At 33.4% G+C, this 20,512-nt stretch overlaps 1 pseudogene; it reads right to left on the reverse strand.

The window, feature by feature from the left end:
* Positions 1 to 7,759: 7,759 nt before the first annotated feature.
* LOC111148897 lies at positions 7,760 to 13,707 on the reverse strand (annotated as a pseudogene).
* Between the last annotated feature and the right edge of the window lie 6,805 nt (positions 13,708 to 20,512).

Here is a 20,512-nt window from a genome sequence, read left to right on the forward strand (position 1 = left end):
TCCACAGCTTTATGGTTCTATTGCTCTATGATGCTGACCTAATAAGAACATGCCTCATTCAAAGAAAAGAGCTTGTTCAAGTTTTCTTTTCCAGAACTTTCAGAAAGCACAAGCCTTCAACTATCCTCAGATACTCAGAGCTTCCAACATATATTTGACTCAAGAAAGATAGATTGAGGGACACCTGGGTGGCTCAATCAGTTAAGCCTCTGCCTTCAGTTCAAGTCATGATCTCAGGGTCCTGGGATTGACCTGCATTGGGGCTTCCTGCTCAATGGGCAGTCTGCTTCTCACGCTCCCGCTGCCCCTCTCCCACTCCTGCTTGCTCTCTCTCTTCTCTCAAATAAATAAGTAAAATATTTTTTTTTTAAATAAAGATAGATTGAAGGTGTAGGAGAGTGAATCTCTATGAGTACTTCAACAAAGTTGTACCCCCAAAGAATATTTTCAGTTCCTCAAAATAAACAGTGGAGATAACATGATCCTTAAAAAATTCAATCAATATGTTTTTTTGTTTGTCAAATAATAATTGAGTGCTTATATGTCAAGCACAATAGGAGGCATAGAGGATGAGCATAAACATATGCTGACCTTCCCTCATAGAACCCAAAGTCTAGTATAAGACACAAATATCAATTAAAAAAAAAGAAGCTTAAATAGTGTACAAACAATACAAAAATATAAATGCGATATACCATGAGAAAGACATATACTGAATCCTGGGACACATAATGGGCAGATGCCACCTAGGCAGAGAGATGACAGACAGTTTCATGGACTAAGAGACGTTTGAATTAAATAAAGAGGATATGTATGAGTTTCCTGGGCCAAGAATAGAGGGACTAGCATTGTAGGCTTATAACTCCAGTGAATATAATGAAGAGTCACAATGCAAATAACTTTGGAGGGACTAGTAGAAACAAGAATGAGGGCTTTCTTAATTACAACAAAACTTTTTTGTTTTGTTTTGTTTTGTTGCTATATCCTTAGAGCAATGAGAGTGACTCTAAAATTTTAATCAGGGAGTGGCATAATCAGATTATTGTTTAGAATGACAACAACAAAAACCCTGCTTACCATATAGAAAATGAATTTGAGCAAGGGAGACCAACTGAGGGTTTACTGCAGTGTTCAACAGTTAAAAAAACAAAACAAAACAAAACAAAACCCTTAATGGCTAGAAGTAATGTGCTGCTAGAGACAGGAATATTGGGGTTGATTTGTAAAATTAAGAGGTAAAATCAACAGATGTTTGATGTAGTGTTTGACGAAGAGGGAGGCATCAAGCATAACTTCTATGTTCTTTTTTTCTTAAGCAGATGCATGTTGGTACACATTCATGAGAAGGATGGAAATGTTATAAAACCAGTTTGGAAATGATAGTCTTATTTTCAATTATGAACATGTTTTAAGGTTAAGTTTAAAATAGCAAAAGGAAATACAAGACAAAAAGAACACTAAGCTGGAAATATACATTAGATGTTCATCTCTGTTTGAGAGGAATTGAAGTTTTGATAAAGCTAGGACCACTAACTAGTGTGAATGGTGAAGGAATACAGGTTTTAATTACACTAAAGAGGAAACCAGGAAACAAATTTATAAAGATGAAGACAAACTGGAGTGTTTGATATGAATAGAGCCAAAGGAAGACAGTTTAGAGAAAGAGAAACTCAAAAGTGTGAGAAGCTTCTGGAGTTAAATACAAAAAGGAAAAATTCCCAATGGGTTTAATCACTTTGAAGTAAGTTGTGATTTATTGAAGTAATACAACCAGAGCGTTTTGCCAAGGGTTGATGGGTTAAAAAGAATTGAGAAGATGGAGAGTGAATTTTAGAAAACTCAATGGAAGATTTTGAATGAGTCAGAGAAAGACAAACACTGTATGATCTCACTTATGTGTGGAATCTAAAGACAAAACCAAACTCATAGATACAGAAAACAGATTGGCAGTTGCCTGAGGCAGGAAGTAGGAGTAAGTGAAAAGGATAAAAGTAGTAAAGAGTTGCTGAATCTAGTTTTAAAATAAATAAGTCATAGGATATAATGTACAGCATGCTGACTATAGTTAATAATACTGTATTATCTATTTGCTAAGAGTAGAATTTAAAAATTCTTATTACAAGGAAAAAAATTTGCCATTAGGTGTGATAATGGATATTAACTAGACTTATTTAGCAATACCTACATGCATGGAATTATTCTGTTGTATACCTGATATATACTATTCATCAATTATAAGTCATTAATATTAAAAGAAAGTTTGGCTCCATGAGCAGAGGCCTGGAAACTCCTCCAAATTAAGTTAAAAAATAATATATATATGTATGTATATATTTATATATACATATACATATACATATTTAGATGTATATAGATATATATGTATATATATATACACATATATATATATGTTTCACCTCACTTGTTTTCCATTTCTCAGGGATTACTGTCCTTACTTTCTTGATGTCTAGGGTCTGGAAAACTACTATTTCATATTTTTTAGTCCCTGTGTGTGTGTGTGTGTGTGTGTGTGTGTGTGTGTAATTATTTGGTTTTTATAGGCCAAGTACATGAGGGTAAACCTAATATACTGTTTCCAATATACGTATCATCCTGGCTGAAAATGGAAGTCTCCTGCCTGTAGATTTTTGATAGAGTAAATGTAGCATGTGTAAAAATGTGAAAAGTCAAGAAAGACTTCAAGATTTTGGCTCAAACTATTATAATATGAAGTTGTTGCTAATTGAGGAAGAAAAGATGCCTTCCTGATGCTGCTTTTTTTTTTTTTTTTTAAGGTTTTATTTATTCATTTGACAAAGAGAAACACAGCTAGAGAGGGAACACAACCAGGGGACTAGGGGAGGGAGAAGCAGGCTACTTACGGAGCAGGGAGCCTGATGGGAGCAGGGAGTCTGATGGGGGGCTGGATCCCAGGGTCCTGGGATCATGACCTGAGCCAAAGGAAGCGCTTAACTGACTGAGCCACCCAGGCGCCCCATTCATGATGCTTCTTAAGAGGCTGTGGTGTTCTTTACTTACAGTTCTCAAATCTGGCTGCAAATTAGAATCTGCTAGTGAGTAAGCTTTTTACAATTTGCCTGAATTTCTCCCAAGTACTTACAGCAGAGGTTTTTTGGTGTGACCCCAGGACACTGGTTTCAGAAGATTTCCACATTATTCTAATTTTCAGCCATGGTTGAAAAACAGACTCTATACTACTGCTTCTCTCACTTTAATATGCTTATGAACCACTTAGGGATCTTATAAAATTCAAATCCTTACTCAGTTTTTCAAGATGATAAACTTTGTATTTCTAACAACGTCCTAGTTGATTCTAATCCTGCTTGTGCAAATTTTGCACAGCAAGTCACAGCTATTGAAACTCATGATAAAGCCATATCATGGTAAAGATTAATCTGATGTATTGTGTAAAACATTTGTCTTAGCTTTTCTGTATTCAAAAGTTGTGTGAAGTAAAAGATTCAATGGCTAATTAAGTTTGGCAAATAGTGAGTTAAACAGGGTTAGAGCTTTTTCTTTATTGCAGGATTTTCCATAGCTAATGCCTTCCTAATATTTTTTTTCCCATATCCCGTTTTCGTGGAGCATGTTATAGGATTAGCAATTTGCAAAACCCACTATCTCGTACTAATGCAGAAGTTGAGCTATCTTCAAATAATCTTTGCTACTTTCTTTAAAGCTTAAAATTTTACTGAAACATCTATATAACTGATTTGTTTTTAATTTCCTAATCTGATTCACAACTTGATTCTAATTTATTTACAAATCCAAATAGGTTTTACAAAAAAAACAAATTAATCAGGCTTTGGATTCTAAAGTGATTATGTTGTACATGTGCATGGTTCTTTGTTTAGACTTAAAAATGCTTAACATGTGACTATTCTTTTCCTTTGTTCTCTTCTATAGCATTTCCATGCACACATTTTCCTGATTCTCTTTGTGTAATTTCATAGCATGTTGCTTGCCAATATATTTTTATTTACCAGTATTTTGGGAAACATATATAATAAGAGGAAAACAACCTTTCCACAAAATTACAGTGAGGTTTCATTAGCAGAAAATTTTTTTAAAGATTTTATTTATTTATTTGACAGAGATCACAAGTTGGCAGAGAGGCAGGCAGAGAGAGAGAGGAGGAAGCAGGCTCCCTGGGGAGCAGAGAGCCTGATGCGAGGCTAGATCCCAAGAGCCTGGGGTCATGACCTGAGCCGAAGGCAGAGGATTTAACCCACTGAGCCACCCAGGTGCCCCTGTTAGCAGAAACATTTTTAATAAATTTTCTTAAATAATAATTAGACCAGTTTTATGTAGATAAGGATTCTGATTAACCACAAGAAAATTCATTGCCTCTTCAGAAGTTCAGTGATGAAACCCAAACTTGCCAGGATTTACCAGCTTGTAGATGAATATAAGCTCATTTTACATAGATGCTCAAATGACAATGAGTCCTAGTTTCTGATGCTCATGTGGGAAGGATTTCAGCATCTTTCCTGACACTCTTCACACCACAATATTTAGGTCATCAATAATTTGAAATTTCCCCACAAGGTTTGTGTCTCACAAATACTCAGGCTCTTATTTTTCTGTTCTAGTCTCCTTATCCAGATGTATTGCCCATCCCAGGGATTTGCTGCTCTACCAGAGGCAGAACTGCAATTAAGAGACATCAGTTAACAGGTGGGTCATGCCTGGGTGTGAAAGGGGTGTGGGGCCAGAGATATAATTGTGTAACCTACACCAAAGAAACATGGAATGTACTGAGAGTCATTAAACAGCTGAATTACACAGCTTACAATTTATATTAACATAAATTTACTGTCCCATTAATTAATTTACTGTTCATTAATATGTTTACAGTACTAGAAAGCTTTTGCTCAGGAAGGTAAAGTTCCAAATATTTTCATTTCAGGAAATTTTTGAAAGGTACATCAGGTCTGTAGTAGGAAACATCAAATAACAGTTTACACCTTTCAACTCTAGCAAATCTTTGCCTGGCTGTTCTTGGCAATTCTAAATTATTATATCATGACTCTTATCCTAGTTGAGCCCCTCCCCTGAAAGATCCTCTGTAAGCAAAACTTCAAGATCTTAATAAATATCCTGGCCTTGTCATTCTCTCTCTCAGAGATGCTACTAAGACCCCAGCAAAGTGGTATTCTCCTGTCGAATGTGAATGTAAATATTTTTATTCTTCTGCACAAACAGGACTTTCTGACAGAGATAAATAGCACTCTATGATAAAGAATGTCTCTTTTTTTCCTAAAGCCATTTACTCCTCATATTCTAAGGTGATAGTTTTGGAGCCATGTGATTACATTAAAATGGGAATAAAATCCAGAGTCATTCATTACATTCCAAAATTTGAGAACCTAGACAACTTTCCCCTTCTTTCCCAAAGACCAGGATTTATTTACATTCCAAAGTTAAAAAAAAATAATAAAAATAAAAAAGACTTTGGAGTGGGGATTGGAGTCAGTATGCCAAAACCTGTATATTAAGCTTCCAATTTTATAATTTCGATTCCTCTCCCATAGTATAGGTCTCCTCCTTCTCCCCTCCACATGCAGGTCCATCTGATTCTTGCCACCTTGCCTCCTGGAGGAAAATGCAACATGGACAAATGGTACTAAAATATTAAATAAGTTTTGCCTTTGATCCAGAAACCTTGTATGTACTATTACAATAAAACAAAATATAAATATACATTTACTCATTTACACACAAGCAATATATTTAGCCTTCTGTTACTAAGAAGTTGTGATATTTTTGAGAGCCAGTATTCAATGGTGCTGAATTTCATAATGGTTTTGTGAATTAACAACAACTACAACAACAAAAAGAGTAGGAGAAAATGAGGAAAAAAGAAAAAGAAAAAGGAAAGGAAAGGAAATCACCTCAGTTCTTCTGTCCTTGGGAGCTCAGAACAGCACCTTGATGATAGTGAAAGTTCAGAAAGTGACATACACCCTCATTGTTCACATCCTTCCCCTATCACCCTACAAAATCCCACATAATCCACAAGCAAAAGACATGTAAATATCAAGATTTTGCAAGCCAATGGATATGGGATTAATTAGTCCCTCTGTTATCCTAAAATGTCAATTAGGACTCAGTAAAGACACCTTACTATAATCCAAAATATTTCTATGTGTCCAATATACTCTTATATGACACACACAGATTCAGGGTAATGATGGACTCTCTACATCTCCAGGAAAATGTTGATTAACTTCTGTTTCAGAGGTTTTCAGATGGAACTATGTGTTACACTGCTATTCCTGCTTTGCCAAAAAACCTCAGACTCCAATAGTCTCCTCTATCCCCTATACTAAGTCCTCCAATCTCTCTGCCCTATATGTCCTGCTATAATCCTAAATTCCCAGTGTAAAATTCATCCAAACACTGAAAAATCTCTTCTATACTCAATCATACTGGTTTGTTTAATGTGGCCTTATTTTTAAAGTTTGCAAATATATAATATGTGGTGCTTCTTAAGTATTTATGTGTATTACAGATTACTTGGGGTCTAGTCACATTGCATATTCTGATTCAGTAAGTCTAGGTAGGGCTTGAGTGTCTGCATTTCCAAAAAGCTTCCTGGTGATGCTGCCACTAATGGTCTAAAGACTCCGCATGAGGTACAAGGTGTTATAGAAACCAAGGCTCCAGGAGAAGAGTCCTCACATTTCAACAAATGTAAGGAAGGCCTTCTAAGATAAAATGAGCTATTACTATTGAAAATGTGGAAGTCAACTGTGTTGACATGGTGAGAATTGTACTTCAAAGGGAATCAGTGACAACTGTATACTAAATAATTTTTTTCCTTCTCTTTTCCTCTCTGCTCCTTTCCTTCTCTTTTCCCTTTATGTCTAAATACCCATTCTCATTTCTTCTTTTTCATTTCCATATGATTCTTAATCTCCATTGATGGCCCTCCATTCACCTTCCAAGAAATGATTTTTATATATTTATAAGTAATATATTTATTACTTTCAGATCCATTTCCAAATGGTCTTGCTGTGCTTCTGCATGTGTACCACCTAACTTGTCCACATTCTGGGTGATCTTATAAAGGAATGAGCTATGTGAATATTGCACAATAATTTTAGAAGGACATGGAAAGGATTTTAGCATTGTGACTTTTGCTAGACCAAAAAATATATAATATTCTCTAACAGTAAGTTTCCCAAGAGTAACTTGAGCAATTGTGTAATGATTTTTTTTTTACTTTTATTTTTTTGTCTAAATGTTTTTATTTGAAACAAATCATTCCACCAAGCAAGAGCTTACTTTACCCACTCCAAATTAAAACAGCAGAATAGGGGCAAAGGTCATTTGACAGGCCAGTCCCAATATGTGAATATAACTTCTTCCCTCTATGGTTGAACTTTATTCATCAGCAGTCATTCTTATGCAAAATACTAACCCCCAAAAGTACTAGTGTCATACAAAAGGAAGTGGTCTTAATTTCATATGTGGGCCAGTATGCTCTATAAATGCCAAAAGATAGAAGCACATATGCAACCTACTGTTAAACAAACAAACAAAAAACCAAACAAACAAAAAAAACTAACAGTGAAAGAATTTTCATCCCTCTTTACTCTTATAATAAAAAGTAGTGCTGTAGTCTGACACCCATGTTTGGTTTTTATCCTGGTGATTTACAAATTGTTTCCCCATCTGACTTGCATCATTAGGGTTAGGGATAGAAGTTCATTCACTTTGAAGAGAGACATATCTAGTCCTTCCTCTTCTTGCCCTCATGCTTATGTTCACTGAGGCAGCTGTTATCTAAGAGTCTTTTGGAGCCACTCTGCTGTTTGGCTACTTTCAAAAACTTGCCCAAACCCAAATGATCTTCCTCAAACTGAACTGGTTCTTCTCAGCTTTTTTGCCTGCAATCTGAACCAGAAAACTCCTTATCAGGAACAAAAGTGTTGGTCTTTATTCTGGCTCCTAGGTCATCACCATGCATGTCCTTGTCCAAATTTTTCCCAGGCATGAAAATATTCTGGGCCATATCTTTACCACCTCTCCAGGCTTAATCATAAACATTCTAAGTTTCATCTTCTCTACCTGCAAAATCACTGTCCGCACCCCTGGATTGGTTGAAGAGCCTTTGGTCATACTGGACTTCACAGCACTTCTGAGGATTGGGCATACCGGGAGCAATGACTTCACTGATATCTTGATTTTCATTTCTCTGTAGTTTTAACCTCTTATCAGGAGCTGCCTGGAAAGATTCCCCCATTGTACTGTCTCTCCTTTCATCTGTCATGCCAGATTTCATCCCTCTTAAGTGCCTCTCCATTCTCTTTTTCCACATGGGTTTTGATCCCAACTCTTCTCTACCAGGCTTTCTGGGCCATTTTTCTAATTTTCTGTTCATGTTTCTCATTTTCTTTTTGAGCCATATTTCTCTCTACTTGAGCCCATATTTCTACACCTTCACAAGCCTTCCAATAAGCAATATAGAGGGCTTCAGCCAGCTTAGCAAAGTTCTCAATTGATGTGCACTGTTTGCTGCCCTCTTCTATTAGCAGCCAGATGTTTGTCTAATGGAATTGTATAGCACTTTCCATTTTTCCAGTTTGAAATTCAAGGAGGAATCTTCCACTCTTGTTCCTTCATGATCCTCTTTTGGCTAGGAGAATGCATGACAGGAGGAGAAGGTGGTTCTCAGGAAATTTTCTTATTAGTCTTTAAACTTGGAGATACCACTGGATCTTTCTGCATTTCCACTATCCAGGTAACTGTTTAGCTCCAAAGTTGAAATCCACTTCTCAATGATATGGTGTGTGTCAAATATACTCTGAAGGAACCAGTTTATTAGCTGCTCAAACTGGCATGGCTACAGCAACCTTCTGTGGTATAAATTTTTCTAGGGTTACCCTTGTCATTTCTGTTATCTCTTGAATGGTTTCTTCATCAGGTCTTTGCAGGTCTGGGTTATCTGCATTCAAGACTTCCTTTGGAACCAGGTCAATGTACTTGCTATAAATGAACTTGTCTTTTGACTGTCCTTGCCAAACAATTGCATGATTTTTAATTTTTCCTTCAGCATCCACCTGAATGGCCAGTGCATTTGACATTTTCTCTTTTTTCTTTCATCCTATATCCAGTGTGCACTGGGCTACATGGATTTCTGGAACTGCACCTCCATCCCCAAAATCCTCTAATAGCTGAGGTATTGAGACCTTCTGGTACATGGATGAAGGTGGTTCTTTTGGGAGATCAACAAAGTCTGTCATGATCTCTGGGATCTTGCTTTTTTTCAGCCTCGAGCTGGTCCTGAAATAGCTAACTAGGTGTGGTTAAAGAGATGCTGAATGCAATATTCTTCCTCTTCTTCAAGCATGAGCTGTAAAGATTTTTTTAAAAATGTTCTCTACTGGTATCACCTTCAACACAAACACTCATAATTGTATTATAAACACTGTATTAGCTTTATTGAAGCTATTTACAGATATATTGTTTTTCAATAAATAGAAAAACTAGACTTAGTAGCTTACTGCTTTATATACTCTTCTTTAGGTTTTTTTTTCCTTTATTTTAACATATTTTATACAGATACAGGGACAAGGGTTGAAATGTGACATAAATGTTCTGAAAGTAGATTGTCTTTGTTGGAGAACATAAATAAATCCTAGTACTATAATTTCTTTTCTAGTGTAAGTAAAAAAAGGGTACATTAAGGTTATGAGATAAAAACAATTTTTTTATAATGTTAATTTTTTTTTTTTTTTTTTATTTTTGATTTTTGCTGCTTTCCTGATCTGTGACTAAAAAGAAAAGTGAGGGATGCTTGGAAGCAAAATCAGCTATAGGGAGTGTGAAATCATTAGTATAAAAAAAAAAAAAAGAACAAAAACAACTACCAAGTTTAAAAAAGTAGGGAGGGCAACAAATACTTAGAGAAAGATAATAAACTAGCTTTTTAGAACTAGGTTTTAGAAAAGTGAAAAATTAAGAATAGCAAATATGTGATTGATTAAAAAAGACTAACATATATCTTAATTTTGAATTTATTGCTCATAATTTTCTACATTTGTTCTTGTAAAATTATTTTTTATTGGATAAAATTCAAACCAAAAACAATTTTCTATAGTGAATTAGGTGTTATGCATAGCATAGAACTGGGGATGATGTGCATTGGTTCATTGAATTTACAATCCAAGTTAATATTATTGTGTAATGCTTCAGTGAGTATGGTATACCTAAGAGACAAATAAACCTTATCAGGCACCAAAGTGTCATTTGCTGTACCAGAAGAGGTAATAGAAATGGAACCCCAGTGTTCTGGAAGAAGATGTTTGCCTCTCATGGGTGATCACTAAAAACTAATTTGTTCACAGTAGGATTGGATGATGATTGTGGCAGTTTTTCCTTACTTCTTTATATTAAGGGTGCAGGATCACAAAATTACTATTTGTATACTTGGGAAAACCAAAGTTAACATTGAAATATAAAAAGGAAACATACATACCTACACTAATACATGATCATAAAAAAATACATCGTAAAGTCTCAAGTTTAGTGTTTTTTGATATTTTTTTACTTTAATATTAGAAGAATTCATCAAATAGAGTTATATGTAGAGAGGACTGACTATTTCTTGGAATACTCAAGTTAAAAAACAAAAAAACTGTAAATTTATGGACAGGAACACAAATCTGTAATCTATCTGAATTTGGAGTTTACATTGTGGATGTATATAATAACCCACGGGTAAGCTTAATTTAACTTAAACCAATATTATTTAGATCTATCAAATGAAGAGATATTATAACTAAAACAATAATTTTAACATTGACAGTATGTATTCTGTCTGTTTAACTATGGACCTAATGCTTGTAGTACTTTTTCACTGATTTTCTGAGACAGAGATGCCCAAATGCTGGGGCCATTTATCATTCTTTCTTATATACCCGTGGGATGGGTAGCAATAAATGAGGAGAGAACACCGATTGAATCATTTAACAAAATATTGTTATAAAAAAGCATAGAACTAACATGCATAGCATAACTACTATTAGATAGCAACTCTGATAGGTTATTTACATATGATGTCTTGTTTAATTATAAAACTTCTTAGAAGTATATGTAATCTACACATTATCACTTTGGAATGTGAAGCTTAAATAATTATTGAAATGTCATCTGTATATTGTGTGAACAGGTTGTTCACACTTGATCATGTATTTTTTTCTTTAAATATATTATAGAAATTAAGAATAATTGGAAATTAGATAAAAGGATGATAGGAAAAAAAGTTTGAGCATGTAGGTAAGAACCACAACACATATAAGTATAAAAATTTCATAAAGGTATATTTGTAAGGCATATAAGTTCATAAAATAGTATTTCTTAAGTAGGTGATATTATCAATATTGTATGAGCAAAGTTCACAAAAGTATACTTATCACATTTGTCACTAATTATAATAGTGTCAACCCAGGAGATAATTTATGCATTTGCTTAAAATAAAATTTATTTACATTTACATAAATAATGTTTTTAGAAGGATTTCAAGGATATAAAAATATACAATTGATTTAATGATTTTATATTTATTTTACTTTTTAATACTATCTTTTCTGATGTATTTCACACTTTTTTATATGAATTAAATTTTGATTGATTCTTTAAATATCATATAAACTGCCTTAAAAAACTTGCATTTTCAAGATTTATGCATTACAAAATGGAATAAAATAACTTTGTGAATAACACATAAATGTGATTATTTAATTTATTAAAGCATATTTAAAGCATTCAATAGCAGCCAGAAAAGCTCATAAAATTATAGCAACTGTAGATACATGGATGCTATCATTCTAGTAAGTAATTCTAAATCAGCATATTTCATTACTTGCTAATCTTAATAGCTAGAACTTTATAACAAGTAATTCTTATTTTCTATTACCCTTATTTTAACTCCTACTAAAGGGAAAAACAGATTTTATAATTTGACAGTATACCTTTTAACTCCGATGTTTAACCAAAATCATTAAATGTTGATTTCTAAGTATAGTTAATGGGTACTTGAGTAGAAATAATGAGCTCCTTAAATATGCCTGACTTTAAGCAGCTGATTTTTACCATTTCTACAGTTCTAATAAATATCCATTTCTATTCACCCAGAAGAAGCAATGTTTTGCAAATCAATTCTAAATCCAAATGTATGTTGATCTTATTTACTAAATCTTATTTGACAATAAACAGTAACAACCAATACTAACAACAATAATAAAATTTATGACTTGCCTGCCCCACCATTTAATTGGATATAATCTTTATTTATTGAAACTAATTACCATCTATACAAAATCCATTCTATTTTTTGTTTGTGGCTTCTATATTTTACTGCATTATTCAAACTATCATCAGAAATAAAAGAAGTATGAATAAAGAACATACATTGTCTCATTGAATGGATAAATTCAGAACAAAAGTCAACTTTGTTTTTTTTTTAATATTTCAAACAAATGAACCAATTCATTGCTGGCTTAAGTATTTACATGAATTTAGTCATAATTATTAGAGTGTGCTGCTTGACTGAGGGGTGTTGACTGATAGAGGAGTATTATAATGAATGCCAAAAAAATCCAAAGGTATTTGTAAAATATGTATAAACTGTTATCATCCAGAATTTTGATAATTATCCTCTACTATGAGAAATGGGAACTTTTATCAATTATCTCTGGAGGTTTCCAAAAGTCCTATTATATATAACTCTGGGTATCAGAGATGTAACTTAAATTGCTCAAGGTTTGTTTTGTTTTGTTTTGTTTGTTTGTTTTTGCTAATTAATTTATTTTAGAGAGAGAGACAGAGAGAATGAGTGGGAGAGGGAAAGAGAAACAAGCAGACTCTATGCTGAGCAGGAAGCCCAATGCAGGGCTTGATCTTATGACCCAAAGATCATGACTCCCTAAGCCAAGCTGGATGCTTAAACAACTTTGCCACCCTTGCACCCCTTAAATTGTTCAAGTTTTAACAGTTTGCAGGTGGAGAAGTCAGGACATGCTTCCAGACTTCACACAATGTAACATTCGTGAACATTTGTGCATGTGCTATTCTTTCTCACAATTTCTCATTCTCCATCATAGAACACAAACATGAGTTTATGTAGCTTAGATGTCCATGAAAATTAGCTTTTTATCTATCTTTCTTTAAATATAGAGAGCTAAAAAAATAATATATAGTTCTCTGGTTTTCGTTTCTGAATTTCATCTAGATGCTCTTTTGACACTATTATTTTACTGAAAAATATGCTACTAAAGAAATGAAAGTATATAAACATTTGACAAGTCAAAGTTAATCCACTATATCTAAATTTCATTTAACCTCTACATTCAGAAAGTATTTGAAAACAATAAAATCATGAAATAAAAATGAAACATTTAGTGAATAAATGCTAAGTAATTACACAATTTAATTTAAAATTTTATGATCAGTACACACATGTAGTTGATATTCAGTATACATATATGTGTATATCTTTTAATATGATATATAAACAATAATTAATGTTAACTGATAGATACTGAATATCAAAAAAATAAGAGTTTTTTATTTTTTTTCAAATTCATTGTATTATTTTTTGAATGGCTGAAAATAATGATATCTGATATATACTTACCTTTCCAGTAGATGGTAGTACAGATGTTTATAAGAGAACATCTAGCAGTACATATTTTGAAAGGAGAGGTATTTTCAAACTAGAAAATAGCATAATAAAACTTAGTGTTGGGCGCCTGGGTGGCTCAGTGGGTTAAGGCCTCTGCCTTCAGTTCAGGTCATGGTCCCAGGGTCCTGGGATCGAGCCCCACATCAGGCTCTCTGCTCAGCGGGGAGCCTGCATCCCTTCCTCTCTCTGCCTGCCTCTCTGCCTACTTGTGATCTATCTGTCAAATAAATAAATAAAATCTTTAAAAAAAAAAACTGTTAACATGAATTATGATGAATAAAACATTAAATCAACTGATATATTTAATTTAAAAACTTGAAATTTAAAAATGATTTATATGCATACATTGCTTATAAGTAATGTTTGTAAAAAAAAAAAGTAATGCTTGTAAAAAAAAATCAAAGCATCAATCCCCAATCCCCAGAACACCAATCCTTAATATTTACATGTATTTATCACTTGACACAAATATTGCTTAGTCCAAAATGTCCAATTTGATGTCTCATAGTCAACACAATCTTAAATCACACATCTATAATTTTTACCCATTGCTAGTAAAATGACACTGATATCCTTTATCCCTTGAGATTATCCAGTGTAATATTTTCTCTCTCCCTTTGTTGATGTTTACAGTTTTCCATGAAATTGGCATTCTTGATTTAAATATTCCAAAAAATGATATAGAAAAGATAAAATATTTAGAAGTCATCACTGGTAGGTTGTAAAAGAAAAAAAAATACAGTTGGGTAGAGTTGTAGGGAAAATTTTAATGCCAAACAAAATTTTGATTGAGGAAATTATATAAAGAAGGAAAAATTCCTTATATATCTTGAAAAGAATAGATACCAAAGGGTATTTAATAAGAAAACCTTAGCCTTGTAGTTTGCATATGTGCCTGAAATGGTTTGTTTAGTACTTCCATGGATGGCACTTGTCTAACTATGTTTTTATTATGGCATTTCCTTAGTATAGTCATTGATGTTTAATTAGGCCTCAGTAGAAGCAGGTTTAGAAATGACTTTACAAAACTACTTTGATTCAACTCTGTAATATGACATAACCTATGTGCCCTAGAGTAATTACGAGCAAGTGCTTTTTTGAAGTGATGCACACACAAAGCAGCTTGGTTGTATGACCTGTTCTGGGAACAGTATAATAGCTTCACTGGGAGTAGGCCACCTGAGTCACACAAAGATAGCAACCTGTGTTGGCTATTCTACCAATTATCTTGGTGGGCAGGGAGCCTCTGAACTGTCCTCAGCCTTGTACTAACCTTTTGCAGAAGGTCACCCTGGAACTTCTGCGTTAGGATGAAAGAATGCTCTGACATAATTCTGCCAGGCATTTTTTACAATTACAGTAATTTTCAGTTATTCTGCTGCTCTTTTGGTTCAAACTACTGTGCATTCCTGAACATTCCTCCTTCATTGGATGATATTTATCCAATACCATTAGGTAATTATTACCTAATATTTTCGAGAGCTTCAAATTTTTAAAGAAGCAATCAGCAGTAGTTTTCAACGTTTATAATTGCTTATTTATTTTTAAGTCACACAGCCTTGCATCCAAAGGAAAACTTAGAGAATCTCATTATATAAATAAATAAAGTCAGACTTTTCTCAAGTTGATAGTAAGGGAGGGCAGGAGAATACAGAACTTCTTCCTTTCTACCCATTCCCTGTCACTTCCCTGTTGGCAGAGATTGTTTGGGGGAACTCATGAAAACTTACACACAAGAAGTAGAGAGAATATAGTATGCTGATATTCATTTTTAATATTATGAACTTAGAAGAAACAGCCAATTTATAAAAATATCACATTATGTGAAGAGTGACCAAAAGAGCAGTATTTAGCAACTAACATTTTGTGTATCTTCATAGGAGTACTTATTCTCAAAACTTTCACTAAATCCTATCACTTTGACCAATTATCTGTTCTCAACAGACTTTAAAGGAACACTCTTTAAAACTTACCCTCAGCTACTTCACAGATAACCACAATTACACAAATGCAAGACCCATAAACTACATATGTATACACATACATACCTACAAAGACCATATTTGATTATCAAAAATTTTTTTTGGCCATCTTTATTCACATTTCAGACAATCTCAGAGAAACCTGCCCTCTCATCATAAAGTATCTCTATCATTTTTTTTCTTTTTTTCTTTTCACAAAGAAAATGTTTCCTTTTTTAGTGGAATTTCCCCCTCTTTGTACCCTATAGGTGACACATATAAAAATATCACTGCAGTCTGCAAATTGCCAATTAGTCTCGACACTTCATCCATCTCTTGTTTCTCCCCAAATCCATTTTGTATACTCTGACTTAGATAAAAATATATATTATATATAATTAGTTACAACATATACAAATGAGTATATATAAACCTCATTCCTGATGAATTCAGACCTCCAGAAACCTGGTCCAGCTATCTTGTGAGCCTTACATCCTTACTTCCTGAAATGTATTATAAAGGTCAAACAAGTTAGAATTCTTGATCTTCTGTTCTACGGGAAAGGCCTAACAGCCAATTAGTAGAATCTATTTCATTGTTGCAGGTCTTACTCAAAGGGCATCTTTAAATTAAAAAATTCACTGATAAATACACTTGGAAAATTTTATCACTGTCTGAAATCCTACGGAATATGATATAATTTTCATGGTGACTTGGATACTTTCCTTATATTATAGTTTTTATCTCCTATACTTGAATTAAAGATCATGAAGTTTTGTAGCTATGAGTTATATATCCTTATATTCTTGATTTTTTTTTGTTGGCAAAGACTAAACATAAAAGAGGTCAGGAGATGTAAATGTAAAAGCGTAAAAGAAAAATATTTGTTAACTGAACTCACAGATACACTAGTATTAGAAATTGTTTTGAGTGTAACAAAGGTAATTGAGTAGAGAAGTGAAAAAAAGTTTAAAAATTTTTGACAATCAGTTCTGGCAAATAAAATTTCAACAAAATATTTACCTGAATGTTAAATAGAAAAACATGTAAGGGTATCAGATATTACTGTTTCTCCTTTATATTCTATGAAATATCACCATACCATTACCATTATACAAAGTCACTATTTATAATGCTGAAATCTTTTGTATTATTTCTTTGTACTGCAAAAGAAAACATAGACATGCATTTGTGTAGGAGTTTATAATATGAAGTGGGTGGTAATAGAGAAGATAGAATTAATGCACAAAATTTTTATGCCATGGCAACAGATGTAATTAAATACTTTCCCTTTTTTTTGCCTTTTTATTATTAATAGTCTTCAGAAGAATTTGCATGTGTTGTATTGCTCTTTAGGGTATAAATTGGTGATGTAAAAGTTATATTTATGACACTATGAATTAATTGCTAGAAACATGTTCTAATTTAACTACATGACCAAAGTACAGTCAGGGATATTAATCATATTCACCTTTTAAACATGAAAAAAATCAGCTTTATCTCCATGAATAATTTCTTGTACTAAAGTTGGTTTACTAAAAAATATGAGCTGTAGTTCTTGAGGGAATAAGGGTCTTATTCAAATAATTTGTTTTCTTGGTTAATGACTTGTGACATTATTATCAGTTTATGTCTAATATTACAAAGTTGGCCCTCAGAAATTTTAGATCAGTCTGGTTCTTTGTGTATGATTAAACTATGTTTCTCTCAACTGATTACCCATACTTTGATTATTTATACAACACATCCTATGAAAATGAAACTCTTTAAGAAATCTATGAGATTAATTAAAAAAAAACGTTTTATTTTTAAATCATAAAATCATAAAAATTAGACAATAAAAATCATAAAAAATCATTAAAAAATCATAAAATCATATTAAATCATAAAATCATAAAATCATTAAATCATAAAAAAATCATAAAAAATTAGACAAACACTGAAGGAAAGAGCTGTATATTTATAGTTTCTTACTGAAGTTACTATTAGAAACAGTCTCTTTTTTCAAAGTGCTTGGGATCCAGAATGTTTTAAGTACTCTTATTTCACAGAAATGAAAACAAATTTAATATTTTGTATTTAAAAAATGGTAAGTCATGGATTGAAAATAGTGTGCATAGTGAATGGTAAAAGTTATAAGGAAATATCTACAAATCTTATATGTTATGTTTCAAACATCATTCCCTTTTGCATACCTATTAGACATTAGGATAAAAAAAGAGCTTATAAGAAAAATGAGACCTGTGCACCATCCTTCCCCTAAAATATAACCAAGAATCAAGGTTTTTCGACAAAATCTAATTTTAGCATTCTCTATGCCAACTTTCTTACCTTCTCTTAGTAATACTATTTGAGTAATAGTAGGTTAAAGTATCACCTAGTAATAATAGGTGAAACATGAGGTCATAGCCAGTTTTGTGAGATCCCAGTCAACTATCTTTTGGCTCCATCTTCTATAGTGTTTAGTCTGTGCTGGCCTAGACTTACCTAACAAAACATCTTATGTTTCCTCTTTTTATATTCAGAAATGTTTTCAACCTCTAATCTGTGGGACAACTAGATAGTCAATACTTTGAACTAAATAAGACTCATGGGACATAGTTGGTAGTTCTTTCCCTGACAATGAATAAAATCTCCCATATGCTCTTGTCTTTTCTGGTCATTCTTAAGCAATTCAGAGACCTACAGTTAATTTAAATTGCAAATATACTCTCAATTTAGAAAGTAAATTTTCTCAGAACTGATAATCAAAACTCATAGCCTGAATTTACTGAATTTAAATTAATACTTTCTTTTTTTTTCACTTACTAACCATATTTCCTGATATTTCTGAAATTGATGCATAGAGACAAAAGAGAATACTCTAACTAGGTTTATGCACAATGTCGCCTTCTCAGCAAAGACTTATTTAAAGATTATAGTTTATATCCTGATAATGCATGTAGTTTCTTCACAGGCTTTTTTGTTGGACCTCTCCATGATAAGTTCCTAGACAAAGCAGTGCTAGTTTTTTGTTTTGGTGTTTTGTTTTGTTTTGTTTTGTTTTTATGGCTGGCCAATTCCAATTCCACCTAACCTTCTGCTTCTCTTACCATACTCCATAGCCTCTAAATCCTAGGCTTTTCTTTTGTTCTCTAGACTGAACTTGCTATTGTGGAAGAGCTGAAAGCTATCTATGAGCCTGTAAAACAGAATTTTGAGGAGACCAGCCAACTTTTTGGTAAAAGTGCCTAACATCAATCACCTTCACTCCCACTACCGGTAAATTTTCCTCCTGACTAGGGTAAAATATGGCTTTACCCTTCCTTCCCATTGTACTTCAGCCAGCACCACTATCTGTGTGTGTAAAGAGGAACTTATATTATGGGATCTTGCACAATAGCTCCAAATATGAGAGAAAAAAAATAAACCAATGGAAAGGCAGCAGAGGTTATAAAACATGGGATTAACTGGTGCTACCACACATTACACCACCCAGAAGCTACTAGATACATATATGGGTGCAAAAGAATGGCGTCTTGAAGATCCAGCAAGGCATCAGCTTAGAGATAGCACTTTGTCAAAATGCAACGCTATCTATCATTCAGGATGTGTTTTCAGTCCTCTGAGACCTTGAGCAGAGAACCCAACTAAACTATGTCCAGACTCCTGACTTAACAGACCTGAGATAATAAATGGGTGTAGTTTTAATCTTCTAACTTTGTAATAACCTGTTACATAGCATAGGACACTAATACAACTCCTTCTTTATGGAAAGCACTCTACTGATAAATCACTTGAACAAGAATCTTCACCTTAGATTTTTCTTCTCAGTAATATAAAACTAAGACATTATCTTAGGCAGGATTTCTTTTCATTTCTACTATGATTGCTCATCTGGTCTCCAGGATTCATGCATCTTTGACCTGTTGTCTTAAGGCAATTCAGTTATTTCCCTGACACCAGCTTTTACTCTTCGATGCAAATCATGTTCACTTTCTAAAATGTGAACTATGCAACTATCCCCTGGATTAACCCAGACACATACACACGCACACACACACACACACATACACACCATTATATATCAAAGTCAGTGAGTGGTCCATTTGAAGCCTTTCTCAGTAAACATTGTTTTAAAAGTTAGTACCCTTTATATCTCCCTCTTAAAAGGTAGGAAAGTGAAATTTATAGCACAATTATTTTTGAAAGAAATTTTCCAAATCAAATCCACTCAATCACCAATATTTCAAAACATTGATATGCTTGATACAGAATAACATTGGGATCTATAATGTCTTTGTACTATGTCCACTAAGTCATACTATAATTACAATTTCTTTTCACTTTGTGGTTCCATGTGCAGGGTGGTCACAAGGGAAATTCGTGGGAAATTTTTAATTTGAAAGCAAAGGAGCAGCCATTATATATGAAAAGGTTATAATGTCAGGGGTCACTGGACTCTAACACATTGCTATAGTTGTTCTGGCTCACTCTGTTGGTAGGAAATAATAGCTGGGTCCATAGACAATTGGCCTTCTCTTTTAGGTAATTCAAGTTCTAGGTCAGGTACTTGTGTAACACTGTATAAAGGACCCCAGCTTCTTCTGCAGGTCAAACCGTGTCATTGATATTGTATACAGTTAGAAAGAGTTGAGTGTTTCAGTTTGTCTTTGTAGGTTTTCGATTGTCCTGTGGGTTCTTATTTTCCAGTATTTCATGTTCAACTTTTCTTCCTGTCTGCCCTGCTGACAGTGGCTTCAGGCTCACCAACATGCACAAAGGCAAAAGCCTGTCACAGAATTTTTTACCTGTTCCCACAACTAGTTCAAGTCTAGTCTTTACAGTAATTCAAATA

This window comes from Enhydra lutris, unplaced genomic scaffold (genome assembly GCF_002288905.1).
Source record: "Enhydra lutris kenyoni isolate GAN:26980312 unplaced genomic scaffold, ASM228890v2 scaffoldscaffold21, whole genome shotgun sequence".
In the NCBI taxonomy this organism is placed as follows: Eukaryota; Metazoa; Chordata; class Mammalia; order Carnivora; family Mustelidae; genus Enhydra; species Enhydra lutris.